This window comes from Erpetoichthys calabaricus, chromosome 15 (assembly GCF_900747795.2).
Source record: "Erpetoichthys calabaricus chromosome 15, fErpCal1.3, whole genome shotgun sequence".
In the NCBI taxonomy this organism is placed as follows: Eukaryota; Metazoa; Chordata; class Cladistia; order Polypteriformes; family Polypteridae; genus Erpetoichthys; species Erpetoichthys calabaricus.
The window spans coordinates 29,650,324-29,673,340 of record NC_041408.2 but is presented as its reverse complement, the minus strand read 5'-3'; positions in this window follow the sequence as shown (position 1 = coordinate 29,673,340).

The following is a 23,017-nucleotide window of genomic DNA, read 5'->3' as shown; positions in this document are numbered from 1 at the left end:
ATTTAATAAGATTGGTTCTGTAATACAGCAGTGTACGTGACTATCAGCACATTCACCATCACACAACCCATGTTCTAGCATGCTGGGCGTTATTCGTTAGCAGTCGGCCTGTTATCTGACAACAAGCTGTCAGCTGTGTGCAATACCTTACTAAAGAGCAGCTGAAGTTATCATGAAGCTACCAAGCAGCCTATAAACCTTAATGATTTATACCCACAATTCAGACTCCACAGATCCTAGTCCTGGAGTCTGCAGTTATGAAGCAGCAGCCATAACCACTGTCTGTACCACCCTGCATTTACTGTACTTACAGAAGTTCAGTTTAATGCCATTAAACTTCCTTAAAACCCAAAACATTCGTTGCTAATTCTTCTCATACAAAAAATTAAAATATTCAGAGAGAACAACCCCAGTGCCCACCTGGTTTTGCTATTACCCTGGCACCCCTTGCTGCCCCTTTTACAATATACAACAATATCAGTGAACCAAGTAATTTAAGTGCTGAACGGTCAAAAATAATAAACCGTTCTGGGTGATGTGATGTAGTACAATGGAGACGGGGGTTCAAATGAATCATACTGGTGGAGCCAGGGCTTTACACTAGCCATGGTCACAAGTCACCAGATGACTGTATAAAAGTCAAGACCTTACCCAGAGATTAAAACTGTCTGTGAGTCTGGCAGTATGGCACCCAACGCCACAATACTACATGGTACAAGGCAAGAAAAAGACGCGCACACTGTCTATTGCACAGGGCACCTCTTCAACAGACATTTTCTGCCCCCATTAACTTAGCACAATTTCCTGAAAGATTTCATAATTAAGTAGCAGTGCTGTGTATTCTTTGCACTTGATTTGGTTGTTTTCCAATTTCCAATCAGTAGCATTGATTATGTCTTGAAAATATCTTTGTGATTCAGGGGTACAACATACAAAATAAGCTAATTTATGCATTTATGTGGTTGTTTGATGTTTGCAACCAAATTTTGCACAGATTCCTCCTTTGCACAAAGGAGGACAACAGGTTATGCTTTTTTCCGAAATTGTCCACCTGGGCACTTTTATTTCATTGGCACATCTGTGCTTTATTAGCGAAGTGCCTCTAGGAGGCATTTTTGGGACTTGGCACGGATATGGAAAGTTGCTCTCCATGGTGCTTTTAGTCAGTAAAAATTTAGGTTTGGAGCACAAATTTTCCCCTGGGGACATTAATTTAGTGACCGCACCTGCACTTTATTCCATGCTGGGCAGCGCTATGGACCCCGCTAGTAATTATATAAATAAATACGTGCAGCACATTAACTACTGCTGCTCACCAATGTTTTCTTTAAGATAAGAACATTTGAAATCAGTTATTGCAGTTCTCTTATAGCCTTCTTATGCCTTTATTTGTGATAAATGGTTTGCATTATCGTGGAATTTGTGAGTCTCAGCAGGTACGCTTACTTAGGTACATCTACTCCTGCCCGTGAAGATTAACACACACACAGATACAAACACACATTCACATCGCAATGCTATCCAGACAAAGTCTCGAGTGGTGCCAACTACCAGTCACTCTGCAATATTCCGCATAGGATTCTCTGCACAGGGACTCACTATCACCAGCACTAACAAACATGAAGGTGTCCACGTGACACACATAAAAGCACAACACTCTTGGTTATATGGTACTTACCAATCTCACAATATCTTACTTTTACCACAGTTGTTCTGATTATTGAGGAGAGACCTCAATAGCCTTGACAAATCCTGTGGGCAAGAAAGCAGCAATCCTCCCAACACTAGGTGCCCTCTTATTATTTTGATCACTCTGTACCAGGGGTGAGCAACATCAGTCCTGGAGGGCCACAGAGCCAACCCAGTTTCTCAATGAGAAGTCAGTTATTGCTGAGGAAGCACTCTTTGCCCAAGCAACACGTTGATGCTTCAGTTTGGTGGTCTCACTTGTTAACATTTCCCACCCTTAATTGCTTATTTTAGTCTTAATCAGCTGCATTCACGGTTTTTAACTTCTCCTTATTATCAATAAGTTGTAAATGACAAAGTTCCCCATATAATTTGTATCAATTTACACTGTGGATTCATCTTGAATACGGCTACAACTCTCTTTCTCTGGAAATTAGGACATTTGGGTCGAAAAATGAGGACTTTTGAGGATGCCTCTCCCTATGATGCCATAATACGCCTTCATACTGTCCTATTGTTTTTTAAAATGATATAAACCTTTGTAGCAGTTGACCACTATACTTATGATATGATGGCCACAATCACAGTCACCGGCAAACTAATACGCCATTAAATATTCTAAATATGTCAAGCCTCTTAAATTAGCAGACTTCATTCCTTCCATTCTTATTTGGATAGCTTAATTGTCCTAAACTTGTAAAAAATGACACACATGGCAAATTCACTTCTAGTAAAATAAAAATAATTTTACTCTTTTCAATTTAGTTTATTTGCATTTATCTACATTCTTTTATATTTTTCTGCTGAAGCTATTTTTCTTAGTAAATCTCACATAATCTGATAATCTGATAAATCTGATAAATCAAGAATATTTGTTGGTGTTGTAGTCTGTGAACGTACACTTTCTTTTTGGCATAATGGGCATTCCTGAATGTATACAAATGAATGAGTTATGAAAATATTAAATTACTTGAAGAAGTGTCTTATTACTTGATCAACTGATAACTAAAAAGATATTGCATTTATATTACATATAACTTTAATTTATTTATACTGTATGACATACACATTCGGCGGCATGGTGGCGCAGTGGGTAGCGCTGCTGCCTCACAGTTGGGAGATCTGGGGACCTGGGTTCGATTCCCGGGTCCTCCCTGCGTGGAGTTTGCATGTTCTCCCCGTGTCTGCGTGGGTTTCCTCCGGGCGCTCCGGTTTCCTCCCACAGTCCAAAGACATGCAGGTTAGGTGGATTGGCGATTCTAAATTGGCCCTAGTGTGTGCTTGGTGTGTGGGTGTGTTTGTGTGTGTCCTGCATTGGGTTGGCACCCTGCCCAGTATTGTTTCCTGCCTTGTGCCCTGTGTTGGCTGGGATTGGCTCCAGCAGACCCCCGTGACCCTGTGTTCAGATTCAGCGGGTTGGAAAATGGATGGATGGATGGATGACATACACATTTAATTAACTGAAAGTTGACTCATTTATTTACAGTTATAAATCCATTTTGGAACAATGGGTGGAAATAATAATATTTTCCATTAAAATATTACAAAACAGTACTTGCAGTTAAATACGCCAGACTGTACCTGGATATATGAAATTTCTTGTTTAAACTAGCTGCTGAAAGAAGAATCGAAAATAAGATTTCACATAGAAATTGTGAAATTGTAATTTCAATTTTGAATAAATTCACTTAGTTACGGTGAATTAGGATTTCAAATAATTAAGGAAAGGAACAACATTTATAATGAACTGTCTACTCACCAAGAAGGTAAAAATAAATTCAAAAGATGAATTGAAAAAGCCATGTTGGACAGATATTGACTATTCTCAACAATATCTGCGTTGTTTACTACCAGAATGGAAGTGAAGATTCTGGGACAAAAGTGTGCGCACTACTTCTGCAAATGCAGATTGGTGTACGGCTTCCAAATTTTACCAATAACAAGGATATGGAGATTTTCAAATTTTAGGAGCCAAAATTCTGGACATTTTCAAAATTTTATAAAGTCCTCCCGGATAGCCCATGATGACATGTCCGGGAAAATGAGGACAGTTGGAAACTCTAATCTTGAACTATCTGGTTTAATCAGATATTTGGAAGGAAACTGAAGAAAAGAAAGTGAAGGTCTGAAAATACTTATCTGTTTAGGGCTTCAAATCATTTTGGATGATATCCTTGGAAAGGAAAAAAATCAATGACATACAAATGACCGATGTTGCTCATCAGTGCTACAGATAAAAGAAAAATATAAAAGCAATGTGATATTTATTGACATATAACCAAAACAAATGGAAGTAAATATAATAGAAATATAATAGAAAATAAAGTTGAGAGCAAAGTCTGGATAGAAACAGTCTTTGAAAAGCTTAATGAAAATCAGAAATGTCAAGGAGTGGATGTTGTCCTGGGAGGCTTTTGATTTAGCATTATTCATAGTGTTAGTGTTCTTCATAGGTTACTTTTTCTGACGTCCAAATCAATGGTCTTGTGTCTCAATCTCTGCTGTCGGTTCTTATGATGTTCCTGTTTTGTCACCTTCTTTGGTCTCTTGTATGAGCCATATATACAGTATGTTAAAATGCACATGTGGGGTTTCGGGACATGTGACATTTTACACATTTGATTGGCTGGCTGTCTTTGTAATAAATGACCCGGCTCAAAACCTTTGATCTATTTACGCACCTCATATTTCTTTCCTTTCCCAAGTTATAAACTACTTAAAATGATTTCTAGTTCTGTACTCAAACTAATTGAAGCAGATGTAGTTATAAACCAACTGAAGTTGTAATTTACTAGTACAATGCAGGAAGGATGTGTGAAAGAGAAATAGTTTAAATGTGAATTGCCTCTGTGGCCAAATTGCTTTTAAGGTCCTATAAATTTAGTTCATCCTGGTTCATTTGAGCAAAATATTAAATATGTGCAGTCTGCAGTTCAAAAATGGAAGATTTTCCACTCCAGGACATGATTCAAGTGTAAATGTTATCATCTTGGGTGACTGCCAGGTTGCCTTGGCATGTACCAATGAGCAAGTCCCAATAAATGTGTCTGAGATGGTTAATCTGGGGATGTCCCTGGTCCACTGTGTTTGAAGATGAAAGACCTTCTTTGCACAACCTCATTAAAAGCATAAGCTGCTGTTTAGCCCTTAAAGAAAATACTGAAGATTTTGTCGCAGCTCACTTGTGACACCTCCTTGTGACATCTGCACTAGGAGCACATAGAGGATCAAGAAGTACGAGAGTTCTCGATGCTTAAATGTTCTGAACCTTATTAGATTTTTGTTTGAACAATGTTTCCATGCATTATTTTTAGCTATTGTTTTTGTATGAGCCATTTCCTAGTTACATAAGATTCATAAATGTTTTACTAAATGACAATGCATAATCTATGGGAGGTTCCTATAACCCTATAAGTAGAATTGAATTGGTATATTTGTAACGATCTTTTCCGCTACACTTCACTAAGTTTACACTGAAAAATTATCTTGATGATTGCAGGTCAACCTCAAACTGCCTTCAACCCCTTCCCACAGCACCGAAAGATGATTTATAATAATAAAAGCGATATTAACTAAACCACACAGAGAAAATGTGCAACAACAAAAAAAAACTATAATTAATACATTTTTACAACACCCCCACTTCCAATATATACAATGAATACAAAGCATAAAATTATATATCTAAGAATTATCCCCTCCGTCCTTTCGATTTAGTCTTTTTTCCATTTTCCTATCTCCCCATAGTTCAGTTCCTTTGACATGCCAATCCCAGAATAAAAGATTTACAGCTCACTTTTGCTTTCGATCCCTTTCACGGTAACCTCAGCGTATCTGGAATCTTCAAGGTGGCCACCCCAGACTGCGATGGACTTGTGGTGCTCCCCGAAAACAATCTTTCTCCTGGACTCAGATGGGTTATGTCCTTTCCTCCTTCGCCATAAAAACTCGGACTGTCTTTTCTTCCTTCTCTTCCTGCCTTTTCGCGCCCCTATTTAAATAGTGCATCCATTTCCATGGCACTCCGGGAAATAGCAATGACAGCCCAGTACCTCCCAAAAGGTCCTCTCTATCCAACCCGCCTATCTTATCTTCCATATTTTTAAATGACAGCGGGATTTTACACAGAGAGAGAAAGAGAAAAAAAACATACATTTTTATGTGGCAAAGCTACATATTCTTGCCATTTCCATCTGCTTTGACTAAACATTATTCTCAGTTAGTGATCAGCCTTGCCATGTGTAAGGTGTAGAGGGCATATGGTTTTATACCGTGCTTACGTGCCTCTCATACCTTTTGAGTGTGTGTTAAGTAACATGTAAGACAAAGCGCTTATTTAAGTGCAGCGCCGTATGCTTAAAGCGTACAGAAGAAGAAGCAAAGAATCTTTATGTAGGCCTATAGAAGAAGTTAAGAATCTTTAAGTATAGAAGAAGAAGTAAAGAACTTTTATGTACAGAAAAAACTAAAGTTTCTCAAGAAAAGCTAAGTTTAGAGAAGATACATTTTTCCTTTTTTTGCCTTTTATTCTACGTGTGTAACAATTTTTTTCTTTACTCTTGTGTGGATTATTTGCTTTTAATTTCCACTAAATATTTTTAAAACAAACTTTTGAACTGAGAGATTTCTTTTGGCATGTGTTTTACCCGTGCTTGAACTCGTCTTATACTTCAGCATATATATATATATATATATACTTATACTTATGCATTGTTTAGTCATTTTTCTCATTATGATGATGTTTTTTTCATATCACCAGGAAGTGGCTTACAGAGCTTAGAGATAGTTCTTGCGCACACAAGCATAGCAAACCTCCTATTGCTCACAGCGTAAAAAAGCTGCTTCTGAGGGCCTTTATAGTCCAGGTGTTGTGGCTTCATGTTTGGTTACCAGCGTACAAATGTATGAAATGAGGCAGGCTCTAGTGTTTTCAAGGATGTTTTTTTGCAGTTTACGTCAACATTTATGTTGTTTCCATATGCGCATCGGCCATGTCATTGTTCTTATTGAAGTTACATAACATGCAACGTTACCATCAACTGACTATATAAGTCAGCAATGTGGTATGCTTACTATCCTAATCGTTCTGTTCTTTGAAAAACAACATTTATTGTGTGAATTTGTGTTGATTTTTGGTTGCAATTTTGTTGGATTTTCTTGACTTCAATTCTCTGTTTCCCCTCAGAAAGTTGTTCACTAGATTAATTCATTTTTTAGTTTCTAACCCCATACTACGAACTAAGATTTTTGGGACCTGGTTTGGTTTAATTTTTCTCTTGTTCAGTACATTTTTTCTATTGTTATTGTCATTTTTTTGTTCAGTTTTGTTTTTTTGCTTTTAGGTTTTCTTTTGTTTCGGTATGGTTTTGTTACACAGTACAAATCCATCCATCCATCCATTATCCAACTCGCTATATCCTAACTACAGGGACATAGGGGCCTGCTGGAGCCAATCCCAGCCAACGCAGGGCGCAAAGCAGGAAACAAACCCCAGGCAGGGCGCCAGCAGTACAAATTATATTGTTTATTATTTTTCATTTGTCCCATGACACCATTTTGCTTTGACGTGGTCATCATCATTTTGTGCTACTGTCACAAATGGGTTGCTAAGGGGCACTGTTTTGTCTTGGTAGAGTAATACTGTATATTGCTATTAATATGAAGCCTTTGTCAGAATGCCTAATCTCACAGACTTACCACTGTTTATAAAGTATTATTGTATATAACTTATCCCCACCTTCCCTTCTATATCTATAACCTTAGGCAATTAGATGTAGTAAAAAGACAAGCAGAAGTTAAGTTACACATAAAATAATGTATTATTGATAATATTCATAAATAATAGCAAAATGCAAAGTACATTTGAATATTGGCAACCATACAACCTGATTAAATGGTGATATGTAGTTCAGGCGGCACACAGACTTGTAGTTACTTAAATGTCTCTAGTTAAGGCATCATTGGTGCTCAGCTTTCAGCCACATGTCTGTTCAAAATGGCTGCAGAGCTGTGCTCTTCATTGTGTTGTCTTCATCATCACAGGTTAGCAAGAGAGAGCTACTTCTTCATATGTTGGTTGGTAAGAGAGAGATACTTCTACATCATCACAGGTTAGCAAGAGAGAGATTGTGAGGTTAAACACGTACATTTATAGATGTTCTGATAGGACATCATGGTACTTAAAGGCCTCTGAGACAAGCCAGTTCCAAACAGCCATACCTCAGACCATTGGGGGAATAGAACATCTTAACACCTGCTCCCAAACCATATGTTAAAGTACACCTTAGCCTACTTGCGGGGGTAGAAATGACTTTAGCAAAGAAACACTTGCCAAACTGGTTTAAGACACATCACCCAAATCCTGTCGTAAAATTCAAACAAACCCATTCCTAATGGGGGGGTTGGGTTGGGAGATAAACACTAAATTACATTGCTTTGCCTAAATTACAAATAAAGACATACAAAATATTTATCAAATTTTATGTAAAATCTCACATCACAACAGGCACTTACAGAAGTCATGAGGATGATGTCAGCAATGTAAAGCGATTTAAGCTGGCGTTGCACTGAAGGCAGCCATTACTTTGTTGTGAAGTTATTGAGGGTTCTGCTCTGTTTTCTTTGACTATGGTTTTTGTTTTAGACAAATGTGCCTTTTAACTTCCCAGTATTTAACCTTAGCCTGTCCTTGAACATTGTTTCAGCTTGCTTCCATCTCCAGGTGCTGTGTACCCTTTTTCCTACTGTCTGCTATGCCAGATATTACACCTCTGCCCATTTCTGACTACAAGATTGCTTTTAAAGTCTCTTTAGTCCTTCTAGTCCATTTTCCTTCCAATATTTGCAGATAAACCTTTTACGTCTGTATGGTGACGAGGGTCAGGACCAAGCTGTTGATCAAGCACATCAGCTTGAGAAAAGTGGGAAAAGATAAAGAAGAAGCCTTTAAGTCTGTACATAACAGTAAAGAGTCCTTTCTGTATTATTCGGGGGAGGGCCAGAAGTCGGCTTGAACTGACCACGCCCAGGAGGGTCAGGAAGACATCAGGAGAAAAGACACGCCCCATAAGGTCCAAACAAGGGAGCCACAGGCCCCTTCCAGCCTTGTGACCAAGGTGTGGGCCTTTAAAATGAACAACTCTGAAGGTGTGTGGACAGCAAAAAGGGAATCTCTGAACTGGGGAGGTCTACTATTTGTATACAGAGAGCTAGTCTACCATAGTGTATCCTACTGTGTGTGTATATATATTTATTTATCTATCTGTTATGTGTTTATTTATTTGAAGAGTTTCTGTAAAAAGTCAAAGTTCCTACCGAGGACAAATAAATACAGTTCTGTCTATTGATCTATCTGTCTAAAACACAAAAAAAAAAAGAAATGGATGTCAAAAGCCACACAAACCCCTCCAGGTCTCCTACAGTCAACAAACAGCCCCTTGCTTTTTCTGACTTTGATAGACAAATATTTGTCATTGTACAATTCACTTAGAAAGTTACCTTTTACCATGTCGGCTGTCAGGAGTGTACCACAGAACTCTTGGCCCTATACATAAACAGTCTCTGTGGGCCCCTTTCTCTCAAAAACAAACTTTTCATTCCAGGCTCCCTCACCCAGTGGGCCCTGGGTAATCATTACCATCCCCTCCCCACTACGTCACCCATGTAGGTTGTCTCATCATTGTCTATATTCAGATCGTCTACCATTGTGTAATTAGTAAATTTGTTAATGAGAGCTTGTGTCATGTTAGGCAAAACAATATTGTTACAATTAGCTTACCTAGGGTGAAGGAGGGGGTGTTGTTCACTGCCAAACTAAAGTTAATAAACAACATTCCCACAAAACCTTTAATTTTCTCAAGATGATGTAGCATACGGAACATTGCTTATGGAAATGTAAGTGTAATATGCAACTGATACAAGTCTATTGATATCAGCTCGGACAAACCATTCAAAGCACTAAATGATAATAGCAGTGAACTAATAATAATAATTCTTTGCATTTATATAGCAATTTTCTCACTACTCAAAGTGCTTAGCAATTGCAGGTTAAGTGCCTTGCTCAAGGGCCCAACAGAGCAGAGTCTCTGTTTGGCATCTTACGGGATTTGAACCAGCAACCTTCCGATTGCCAATGCAGATCCCTAGCCTCAGAGCCACCACTCTGTAAATTAACTACACTGGCCTGTGCTAATTCAGACACATGGCTGTAGATTTCTGTGACATGACAGTGGACATCTTCAAGTGGGTGGGGCTGGCAACCTGACCCAACGAAATATTGAAAATATCAGAGAAGATACCTAGTAGAGGTAGCATTGTTGCTTTATGCAGATGATGTTGTCCTCTTTGCCTCATCTGACGGTAACCTTCGGCACGCTCTTGAGCCAAGAGAGAAGTGGCTGGGATGAGGATCAGCACCCACACATCTGAGGTGATGGCTCTCTCCAAATGAGAAGGGGAACAAGTGCCTTTAGTGGAGGAGTTCAAGTGTCCCAGGATCTTGTTCACAAGTGACAGAAAAAAGGGAACAAGAGATTGACTAGCAGTCTGGAGCAGTGGCACCTGTTTTGTGAATGCTGTACCAGTTCTTGGTGGTAAAGCGGGAGTTGAGTCCAAAGTCAGTTTACCTGTCGATCTACATCCCTCTCATCACCTGTTGTCCTGAGCTGTGTGTAAAAGACCAAAAGAATGAGAGAGAGAATGAGTGGAGCAATTTGGGAGCTCCACAAAGTAGAGTTGTTGCCCTTCAGGCACATTTGTGTATGTTAGCACAATAGGTCACAGAATTTTAGAGAATGGCAAGCAAGATAAAATGTTTTGCATGTTACCAATTTTATTTTGTGTACTGTATTTTATAGGCTATTTCATGGTTACTGTGTTATGAAAAGTGAATATTATCAGAAATAATGTTTTATTATAAAGAAGTCTATGCAGAATAGTCTATTTTAAGCAACCTTTAGTGAAAAAGTACAGTTTTTTTTGGTTGCGAGAACCTACTCCCCTATTTCCCATAGGTTCAATGTATGCACACCTTTGACTTTTGCACCAATTTCTAGCAATTTTACTCCTGAAAAAGTTGTGGATTGACTATATATACGTTACGTTTGCAAAATCCTTGTTTTGACTTGTTTAACTGGTTTTCTCCATCAGCTGGGGAGTTTGTGGACAGGTGGCGTGAGATATTGTTATGGTAAGTATGGTCTGATGTAACTACTTTACTGAAGATCGACTCAAGTTTATAAATCCCTGTCTTCTGAGCATGAGAGTGGTTGTTACAAAGGGATGTAGTACCCCTTAGGGCAAAGGTACATAGCTACAAATGTAAATGTTACCAGGGTACTTTTTCAGGGTATCTTATTGTCCAATTCCTGCCTTGTATTGGATGAAAATATTTGAAATTGATACAATGAGAAGTCAAAAATTTCCCAGAATTGTAATATAGTAGGAGAGTGAGAGACTATGTACACGTCTAACTCAAACGGTAATTAAAACAATACTACATAGCGAAACTATTCCAGACCTGTTGTAACTGGTCTATAGATGAGCTGCGCTCCCCTCCACAACAATGTGTTCATAATCTGATCTCTCACTCTCCTGCTGTATCACAATTCCGGGAACTTTTTGACTGCCCCTCGTATATCTCAACCACATTCCCTTCCATATCAACAAAAACATCTTAAAAAAGAAACCAACACAGGGACAGAGCCCGGGGAACATCAGGCCACAGACAATCACACACCCAGAATCATTGAAAGTGTGCTAATGTGTAATCACCCATTATGTCACTTAATACAGTGGAAAGTACCCTAGAAGAAGCATACAGAGCTCGCAACAGGAGGCACCACATCTGAATTCAAGCACTGTGAAGTAGCACTTCTGTGACCAGTCCCCTTTTGAAATACAGTAATACCTCGCTATATTGCGCTTCGACTTTCGCGGCTTCACTCTATCGAGGATTTTATATGTAAGCATATTTAAATATATATCGCGGATTTTTTGCTGGTTTGCGGATTTCTGCGGACAATGGGTCTTTTAATTTCTGGTACATGCTTCCTCAGTTGGTTTGCCCAGTTGATTTCATACAAGGGACGCTATTGGCAGATGGCTGAGAAGCTACCCAATCAGAACATGTATTACGTATTAAATAAAACTCCTCAAATATATTGTGAGCACAGGGGCTGTTCGCACCCCTAGAAGATACGGCCACTCCTCAAAAAACACTGAAAGATTACCTTCACATTGCTCTCTTCCTTGCTGGGCTTAAATGTGGCTGTTTTGTCAAGCGATATGCTTCCTGCATGGTGCTTCGCATACTTAAAAGCTGGAATGGCACGTATTGATTTTTAATTGTTTGTTTTTCTCTGTCTCTCTCTCTCACTCTCTCTGACATTATGTGCTCCTGACGGAGGGGATGAGAGCAGGGGGGGGCTGTTTGCACCACTAGACGATACGGATGCTCCTCTAAAAAAATGCTACCTTCACATTGCTCCCTTCCTAGCAGCTGCGTTGTCCAGCGGTGCTTCGCATACTTAAAAGCCAAACAGCCCTATTGATTTGTTTGCTTTTCTCTATCTCTCTGACATTATCTGCTCCTGACTCGCACTCCTTTGAAGAGGAAGATATGTTTGCATTCTTTTAATTGTGAGACGGAACTGTCATCTCTGTCTTGTCATGGAGCACAGTTTAAACTTTTGAAAAAGAGACAAATGTTTGTTTGCAGTGTTTGAATAACGTTCCTGTCTCTCTACAACCTCCTGTGTTTCTGTGCAAATCTGTGACCCAAGCATGACAATATAAAAATAACCATATAAACATATGGTTTCTACTTCGCGGATTTTCACCTTTCGTGGGTGGGGGGGTCTGGGATGCAACCCCCGTGATAGAGGAGGGATTACTGTACCCTGAATTTATCTGTTACACTGTTTTAATTTCCTGACCAATACCATGGCTACTTCCTGAGGGCCTCAAAAAAGATGGAGGTCGTAGGTCCTCAAACACCACCAATGATGGAAATGTTTTCTATTTTTGACCTTTTAAAAATCTGACTGAGCTGTTGTTAGTAGTCGCAACAGTCTGAAATGGGGTTTTCCTTCAAAACCCACCCATCCATCCACCCATTCATTTACTGAACTGACTTATGCCAGCAGTATCAGATGCAAAGGATGAAAGAATCCAATATGGGACACCAAAACAATGCAAAACAGACTCTGACACTCCCTTGCATACTGTGGTAGAATTGTTGGCTAACTAGTTAAACTTACACAGTTCTGGAATGTGTGAGGAAATTGGGTAACCCAGAGTAAATCCATGTTAGCACAGAAATATAGAAACTCCTCAGTAAGTGTGATGCTATTTGAACAGAGCCCCCTGTAACTGTCAGACAACACTGCAAACTACTACGTCAACTCAATCCCACTGTTAACATTTCACGATGCACTGAAAACATGAGTATGGACGACTATAGGCCTGGAGAAGCTTTACCTTTTTCCCATTAACCCAATTTCATATTTTCATCAATTTCACTCTCAGGCAGTTCTGAGCCAAATGATTCCCTTGCACACCTACACCTGTCCAGCCTTAGGGCATGCAGGCCAAATGCGGCTGCCTCAAACTGAATCCTAAGGGACCTGATTTATTTTTCTGTCTGTAGTTGGAGGATGATGCTCATGAGCGGATTCCTGATGAAATTTCCCCAAAAATATCTTTGTCAGCTATTGAATAATCTTTCATCTGAATTGTAAATTGTGACAGATATACATACTACTTTAAAAAAATTTAGAAATACTTGTGCTCAGTATAAACAAGTCAAAATCAATTTATTCTCTCAAAATTAAGTGGATGGGGAAAAACTGATCCCACCGAGCTGCCCTACTTGCATATATCTGCATGCACCTAAATTTAACATTCACATTTCCAGGTCACTTGGATGCTGGAAATAGAGACAATTATTAGTATCACCTTCAGTTCAACCTTGATTAGCTTTTTCAGTTTATGTTGTAGGGTGTTGCCCTTCTGGCAAGGAGTATGTGGGGTAGACGTAACAATGGAGTAGCTCAGGGTAGAGCAAAGGTCTTATAAGGGGTTGAGGAGTGAAGTGAAAGATCAAAAACAAATCTGCATGACAGTGACCGCTGTGTGCTGGCCTAATAATAATAATAATAATAATAATAATAATAATAATAATAAATTTTATTTATAAAGTGCCTTTCCCATGCTCAAGGCATGTTACACCAGAATGAGAGAGACAAAGAGAGACAGACTATACAGCTCCTGGGATGATAAATCAATCAGACAATAAGAGCCTTTAAAATTTGAGATACAGAATACAACTCCTCATATTTCAGAACATTTTTGGCACACCTGACTGTTTAAAATGCCAGCTAAGTCATAGAAGAGAAGTTCTGTCCTAAAGAGTTCCTAATCTAGTAGACCAGGGGATGTATGGGACACCTCTGATCCACTGATGTGAACAGATTTTGGGATTAAAGATGTGGAAATTCAGAAGGGAGCTGAAAAAGGAACACGGGAAGGAGGACAGCCTGAATATACAGGGTGAGAGAGAAGGAGAGAAACAGAGAGAGATTAAGGCAGAGAAGGAGAACTTTGGTGGTACAGTGGATGAGCCACCCCACCAGTGAGGCCATTGCCTTAAATCGTGTGACGTGAAGCTCAGAATAGTCTAATTTGTGATTCCTGTTTTCTGTAATAAGGCCTCTCTTATAAGCAAAATACACTTGTGGTAAAGTTGGGTATTTCAGACAAGTATTCAAAGCTGGAGGTACACATAACAGCTACTGTATTGTCAACATATATTATATTTTCAAACTAATGTGATAGCTAAAAAAGCCATTCAGTTGGATATGTGTTGCTCAGCCATCTAGCCCAGCAAGCTGGGTCCCCACCTTATAAACACGGACAAACAAGATTTTGTTCCTGTTATTTTCCATTGTTGATAACCCCAGCTTTGTTAGATATCTAACAAATATTATATCCATCCATCCATCCATTTTCCAACACACTGAATCCGAACACAGGGTCACGGGGGTCTGCTGGAGCCAATCCTAGCCAACACAGGGCACAAGGCAGAAACCAATCCCAGGCAGGGTGCCAACCCACTGCAGGACACACACAAACACACCCACACACCAAGCACACACTAGGGCCAATTTAGAATCGCTAATCCACCTAACCTGCAGGTCTTTGGACTGTGGGAGGAAACCGGAGCACCTGGAGGAAACCCACGCAGACACGGGGAGAACATGCAAACTCCACGCAGGGAGGACCCGGGAAGCAAACCTGGGTCTCCTAACTGCAAGGCAGCAGCGCTACCACTGCGCCACCGTGCCACCCACAAATATTATATTTATACAAAAAAAAACATTTTAAAATTGTGAAAAATAAATATATTGATTAATTTATTTAATAGAGAGAAGCAGAGTGTGGGCTTCCTTCAAAAAGCCAAATTTCCCCCAGGAGACAAAGTTCCATCTGTTTCACACTTTCAGACCCCTGTTTTGCAGCGTCAGGTTCACACAAATAAACCTCATTTATGTTTTATGTATATGTTAATTTTTTTGTTACTGTTATTTTGGTGATGTCATTTCATATACTTGTTGTTCATGTATAGAGCCATTTTTTTCTACTGAGGTGCCATTCGGTTGCTAGTCAGGTGATGGAGCTCCCATCTTTAGGGCACATGCGCTTGTTGTTTGGGACATGGCATCTGAGGTCATTACATGATGTGACAGGTTAAATGGTCCTCCAGGAAATAACTTACACATCTAAGTTGTTGATTCAAAACCTTTTTTTCAAGTCACACTTTCTGAATGTTTCTCAGTCCTAATGGTTCCTTGGTCTAAGTTTTTGACCACATTTTTTTGTCTCTCATTTAGGGTTTGACGCTCGAGTCTTCAATCAGCCAGTTTTGACTCTTTCCTGTTAACTCATCTGTTCTGCTGGTCATTTCTCAAATGTACATCATGGTTACAATTGTTTCCAAACTTTGTAATAAAATAGAGAAAATACTTTGCAGTACTCTCCCTGTTAGCAAAGATCTTTTTTTGACTTTGCATTTAGCATAATCCCTTTGGATGACGATGGCTCTCTTGTTCAATTATGTTTTCACCTTGGGTATGACTGACCTCCATTCTGATTGTTCTGTAACAGAGTCTCTCTCTCTTACTTACTTTGTCTAACTTTCCTGACAAATATCCATATTACTAGCCGAGAATGGTAAACCGGATGGCATGGACGCAGGTACACGGCGATGGGACCATGAGACGTACTGCGCAGGCGCGTACAGCGCAAGTCTCAGAAACCGCAAGCGAAGTTGTATCCACCACGCATGAAGGAGTCACAGCCCAAAAAGGAAAGAGCTCAACTGACGTGAATGAGAAATGAAGCAACAATGCACCCATAGCTAACGACTAACGACACAGCCACACAAAAAAGAGGATTCTGCGCTGCAGCCCAGATTCAAACGGAAGAGGCTACGGAGGCCCCACAGGTCCACAAAGATAGTACGGAAGGCGCGGGACAGTACGAAAGGCAAAGGCGCCTACACAGCATAGTGAAACCCGACACAGTACAGAAGGCGCAGGCGTCACCGCCATATTGTGGGTGGCACTACTGCAGAGTGAAGGCGCAGGCGTCACCGCCATATTGTGAGTGGCACTACTGCGGAGTGAAGTTAGGAATATTGTGCTGCTTGGGATTGTACAAACCGCTGAACGCTTTACACCAAATTCAAACACATTACAGCTCAACGATACAAACACGAGCCCACCTGGATAAGATCAATGTACGCAGGCGCCTACAACGCGCGTCTGAAACTGCGGAAGCAAAGCAGGCACGGGTTCAAAATGAACGAGCTCAACTGACGGATATACAAACACGAGCCAGCCAGGATAAAATCAATGAACGCAGGCGCCTACAACGCGTGTCTGAAATGCCGAGGGCAAAGCGGGCACGGCTCCAAAACGAACGAGCTCGACTAATGTATTTCAGGATACCCAACGCCGGGGGTAGGCGAGCGAAGCGAGCAGGGGGCGGAGCCCCCTTGTACCTGAAGAATAATCACACCAAATATCAACAAAAAATGTCCACTGGGAGCAAAGCTGCCTGACAGACCACCGCACAAAAAAATGACAATGACAAGCAGTGCTTTCAAATTTCATCCAGACGCATCTAAAAAAAATTATGTTGAGAAAATGTAAGTAGAAGCCAAGACTCAAAGAAAGATTAAAGGTGAATGAAGGAACTGAATGAAAAGTTAGTGCAAGAAACATCTTGCAAACAATCAGCAGATGAGGTCATAAAGGACAAACTTAGTAGTGCAAAGAGTGAAAATGGGCAGATGGCAAGCATGAGGCATTGTCACAGCATGGAGGATGAAGTTCAGGACTGTTCATACAGTTGAGAAACAGTTCATACATGAAGTTGAGAAACAGTTTGTACATTAGTGTCTAAATGATTCAAAGACATAGAAATATTAGAGATCTTTATTGTCACGTACACTGCAAGAGCAGAGTGAATGCTTGTGCCACAGTTGAGGTAATGTATAAATAACTACAGCAAAACATAACAGTAGCAGAAGATAAATGTATAAAGAGCATCAATAAATGCATAAAGTGAATAAGAGTACAGTACAATTACACATAAACTAACAGGTGGGTACAGTACATAGTGCAGGGTAGAAAGGACCAGCTTACCCAGATTTCATTGACATGATGGCTTGGGGAAAGAAGCTGTTACTGAAGCAGGAGGAGTGAATGGTGAGGCTCTAATATCACTTGCTAGAGTGCAGAAATGAAAACAGGGGATGAGCCGAGTGGCTGTCATCAGAGATGATGAATGCAGTTCTCTTCAGACATCTGGCTGAAATGATGGTATGAAGCTATGTGAAGGTCAACCCCAATGTATGCACAGAACTTTGATGGAGTCTGTGAACCTGGAAAGACAGGTTACCAAACTACACCGTGATGCATCTGGTCAGGACACTTTTAGTAGTGCAAAGGTGAACGTTCACTAGTAATAATTCTTTATGTTTATATAGCGCTTTTCTCACTAAAAGCACTTTACATAGTGAGTGTGGAGCCACTTTAACCACCACTAATGTGTAGCATCCACCTGGATGATGTAATGGCAGCCATGTTTGTGCCAGTGGTGAAGTGGTGAGAGGGATAGCTAATTAGAGACAGGGGATGATTATGGAGTCAGAATGACTAGGCCGTGATGGGCAAGTTACCCTGTACATTGGGATACACCCTGCTCTTTACATAGGATGCCCTGGGATCTTTAATAACCACAGAGAGTCAGTTTTACGTCTCACATGAAGGACGGCATCATGTTTACAGCACAGTGCCCCCCTCACTGCGCTGGGGCATTGGGATCAACATTCAGACCACAGGGTAAGTACCCCCTGCTGGTCACACCAACACCTCTTTCAGCAGCAACCCCAGCTTTTCCTAGATGGTCTCCCATCCAAGCACTGGCTTATATGCTTACCTTCAGGTGGATGACCTGTTCTGCAGTGGTAAGCACTAGTGTTCTGGTTCCCCTCCCAAAACGTCTATAGCCTCCACTGGAAAAAAAAAGTGCCTTTCCTGAGCTTTTTTCAGTATGCAGGTGGTGTGTACAGACCACAGACAGTCAGTAATGTGGACACCCAGGGACCTGAAGCTGTCAACTGTCCGCACTGGACAGTTGTTGATGTGGAGTGTGACTGGCAGGTAAAAGTAGGTAATCACCAGAAACATAACTTGAACTAAGGGCAACACGTAGTCAAGTGAAAGTAAAAGGGTACAAAACCACAAATACCATGCCTATAAAAAGTATTCATCGCTTTGGGAAATCACATTTTATTCTTTTACAACATTGAACCATAATGAAATTTGTGGGTGGACTTCATCCTCATGCAACCTGACAAAGCTTAAGTGGTTTTGCAAAGAATGGGATAAAAGTCCAGTGTCAATATGAATATGAAAAGGTCACATACAGTGCATCTGGAAAGTATTCACAGCGCATCACTTTTTCCACATTTTCTTATGTTACAGCCTTATTTCAAAATGGATTAAATTCATTTTTTTCCTCAGAATTCTACACACAACACCCCATAATGACAACGTGAAAAAAGTTTACTTGAGGTTTTTGCAAATTTATTAAAAATAAAAAAACTGAGAAATCCCATGTACATAAGTATTCACAGCCTTTGCTCAATACTTTGTCGATGCACATTTGGCAGCAATTACAGCCTCAAGTCTTCTTGAATATGATGCCACAAGCTTGGCACACCTATCCTTGGCCAGTTTCGCCCATTCCTCTTTGCAGCACCTCTCAAGCTCCATCAGGTTGGATGGGAAGCGTCGGTGCACAGCAATTTTAAGATCTCTCCAGAGATGTTCAATCGGATTCAAGTCTGGGCTCTGGCTGGGCCACTCAAGGACATTCACAGAGTTGTCCTGAAGCCACTGCTTTGATATCTTGGCTGTGTGCTTAGGGTCGTTGTTCTGCTGAAAGATGAACCGTCGCCCCAGTCTGAGGTCAAGAGCGCTCTGGAGCAGGTTTTCATCCAGGATGTCTCTGTACATTGCTGCAGTCATCTTTCCCTTTATCCTGACTAGTCACCCAGTTCCTGCCACTGAAAAACATCCCCACAGCATGATGCTGCCACCACCATGCTTCACTGTAGGGATGGTGCCAGGTTTCCCCCAAACATGACGCCTGGCATTCACACCAAACAGTTCAATCTTTGTCTCATCAGACCAGAGAATTTTCTTTCTCATGGTCTGAGAGTCCTTCAGGTGCCTTTTGGAAAACTCCAGGCGGGCTGCCATGTGCCTTTTACTGAGGAGTGGCTTCCATCTGGCCATTCTACCATACAGGTCTGATTGGTGGATTGCTGCAGAGATGGTTGTCCTTCTGGAAGGTTCTTCTCTCTCCACAGAGGACCTCTGGAGCTCTGACAGAGTGACCATCGGGTTCTTGGTCACCTCCCTGACTAAGGCCCTTCTCCCCCGATCGCTGAGTTTAGATGGCCGGTCAGCTCTAGGAAGAGTCCTGGTGGTTTCGAACTTCTTCCACTTACGGATGATAGAGGCCACTGTGCTCATTGGGACCTTCAAAGCAGCAGAAATTTTTCTGTAACCTTTCCCAGATTTGTGCCTCGAGACAATCCTGTCTCGGAGGTCTACAGACAATTCCTTTGACTTCATGCTTGGTTTGTGCTCTGACATGAACTGTCAACTGTGGGACCTTATATAGACAGGTGTGTGCCTTTCCAAATCATGTCCAGTCAACTGAATTTACCACAGGTGGACTCCAATTAAGCTGCAGAAACATCTCAAGGATGATCAGGGGAAACAGGATGCACCTGAGCTCAATTTTGAGCTTCATGGCAAAGGCTGTGAATATTTATGTACATGTGCTTTCTCAATTTTTTTATTTTTAATAAATTTTCAAAAATCTCAAGTAAACTTTTTTCACGTTGTGATTATGGGGTGTTGTGTAGAATTCTGAGGAAAAAAATGAATTTAATCCATTTTGGAATAAGGCCGTAACATAACAAAATGTGGAAAAAGTGATGCACTGTGAATACTTTCCGGATGCACTGTAGACAGACCTGTGTACTCAGACTTAAGGATGTCATGGCTGCCAAAGGTACCTCTACCTAATACTGACTTGAAGGGGATGAATACGTACGCATGCAATTTGGAGTTTTGTATTTGTAATTCATTTAGACAACTTTGCAGCAGTCTCTTTCCGTTTTGATATTAGAGAGTCTTTATATGTTGATCCGTGTCAAAAATGTGTGTCCCTAAATGTCCCTATGTGAATTTCCCCTTGGGGATTAATAAATGATAATCCCCTTGGATTAATAAAGTATCTATCTATCTATCTATCTATCTATCTATCTATCTATCTATCTATCTATCTATCTATCTATCTATCTATCTATCTATCTATCTATCTATCTATCTATCTATCTATCTATCTATCTAAAAATGTCAAATGAAATCCACTGTGCTACAATTTTGTATAACATTAATGTGAAACCTTCCAAGGGGGTGAATACTTTTTATAGGCCCTCCATGTAATACTGTAGAAATTCCACAGCAGTCATAAGGTGTGAGTATCCTTGTTGATGAATGCAAGACTTGGCTAGTTACATAGATTTTGACATTTACAGTTAAACCATCTAAATCTACTTCAGGACCACAGGGGGTTACAGCTTATCACAGCCTCAACAAGTGTGGGGCACAAACCAACATTAGACAGACAGCCAGTCCATCCCATGACAGTGCACACTCATACACATAGCTGCACTCACTCATATTCATAAGAATAATAAAGAGAACTTTCTTGCTTGCACCATTTTTGTCATTAATCAATCTATGACTCGCTGAAATGCCCTTTACTTGGCTGCAATCTGTCTACAAGGCTTGGATCGAAGTGCCATTTGTTACCACATAATCAAATATAGATCATGCAGGAGGATGCACATCTTTTTCAATTAATTATACATTCTATTTGTTACTAAACTCCGTGGCTTAATCAAAGGTCAGTACAATATCACCTAGTCAGTAATAAGCATGGCGCTGAATCACAAACTACATGTGTGTCCATACCCTACGTTCTTGAGTTTTATTGCAATTCCTCTTTCTTTGATTAAACACACAAAGGACCTTCTTAAATTTTTTTTCATGTATTTGATTTTCTTCAAAAGGAAATATTTCATTGAATAGAATAATTATGATTCTGACTTCGTGGATTGATATACAAAACTACCAGCTAAAACATGCCAGTTTCCAATAATCACACAAAATCTTCTGCACACTAAAGAACATCACACCAGAAGTTTCAACTTTCAGAGAAACTGAAGCTCTGGAACAAGCAGAAGAGTACATTTAAATTTAGCTGGACTTGGGCAGCACAGTGGTTAGCACTGCTGCTTCACAGATCTAGAGCAATGCATCAATCCATGGTCAGTTCCTTCCCTGTATTTAGTTTGCACGTTCTCCCCGTGTTTTACTTGAGGTACCTGAGTCTTTGCTCATATCTCAAAGACAAGAAACTCATGATCTCTGCAGACTGGAAACTGGCTTGGAATATGAATGTATATGGCAGGCTCCCTTGCAATGAACTGCTGCCCAGTCCAGGATCCAACCAGTCTAGTGTTGGCGCTCAGTGCTACTAGGGCAGGCCCAGATCCTTATCACCCTGTGTTAAAATATACCATTAGGTAGACTGAATTAAAAATTATAAAAGATTGCATTATATAGAAGCCACTTGAAAACATAATACCACTAGCAAGCCTGCGATTCTCGAAAGAATCACAAATCCAAGAATGGCAATCACTTTCTCTTTGTGGAGCCGTGACGTCTTTGCTTCTGGTGTGTCTGAAGCGCGTTGTAGGAGCCTCCGTGTATTGTTTTTATCCATGTGGTCTCGTCTTTGTTGTCTGGAGCCGTGACTTCTTTGTGTGTGGTGTTTTTGAAGCGCGTTGGAGGAGCCTCCGTTTATTGTTTTTATCTATGCGGTCTCGTCTTTGTTGTTCTGTGGCTATGCCGTTAGGTAGACGTTGTTTACTATTAGGAATCATAATTGAATTTACTTTTAATACTGAATTACCGTCATGTGATCCAAATATGCCACACTGACTGCTGGCACAGTGGATTAGAGCAAGTTTAGTTTACAGGTTGTGTTGTTTGGGCGCCACCTACTGACTCTGGGAAGCCGCTGGGTTTGACTCTGGGGCGCCAAGTTGCTGTGCGCATGCGCCTCGGTGCGTCCGCCGTGCATAAATTAAACTGTCGTTTAGTAATATAGATAAGATGATTATGTCACTGTATTCTTGCACATAAAGAGCATGAATGGTCAGGTAGTAGGAAGAGAGTTTTCAGAACAATTGCCAACATCTCCAAAATAAAGCAGTCCACTGTTATGGCCAAAGTTCTTAGTAGACATGATATTTTATTCCATCCTCAAAAGGTACAGTTATCACTTATATTAAAGAAAGGGCCAGAGGGACGGTAAGATACAAGCTTAGCAAAACACTCTGGGATTGTAAAAAAGTCTTTCATTTCCATTCATCCCTAAATGTTAGGTAGAATGCCCAGAGGGAGCTGGACGGTCTCATGGTCTGTGACCCCTACAGATTTTATTTTTTTCTCTCCAGCCGTCTAGAGTTTTTTTTTTTTTTGTTTGTTTTTTCTGTCCCCCCTGGCCATCGGACCTTACTCTTACTCTATGTTAATTAGTGTTGTCTTATTTTAATTCTTACTTTGTCTTTTATTTTTCTTTTCTTCATCATGTAAAGCACTTTGAGCTACAT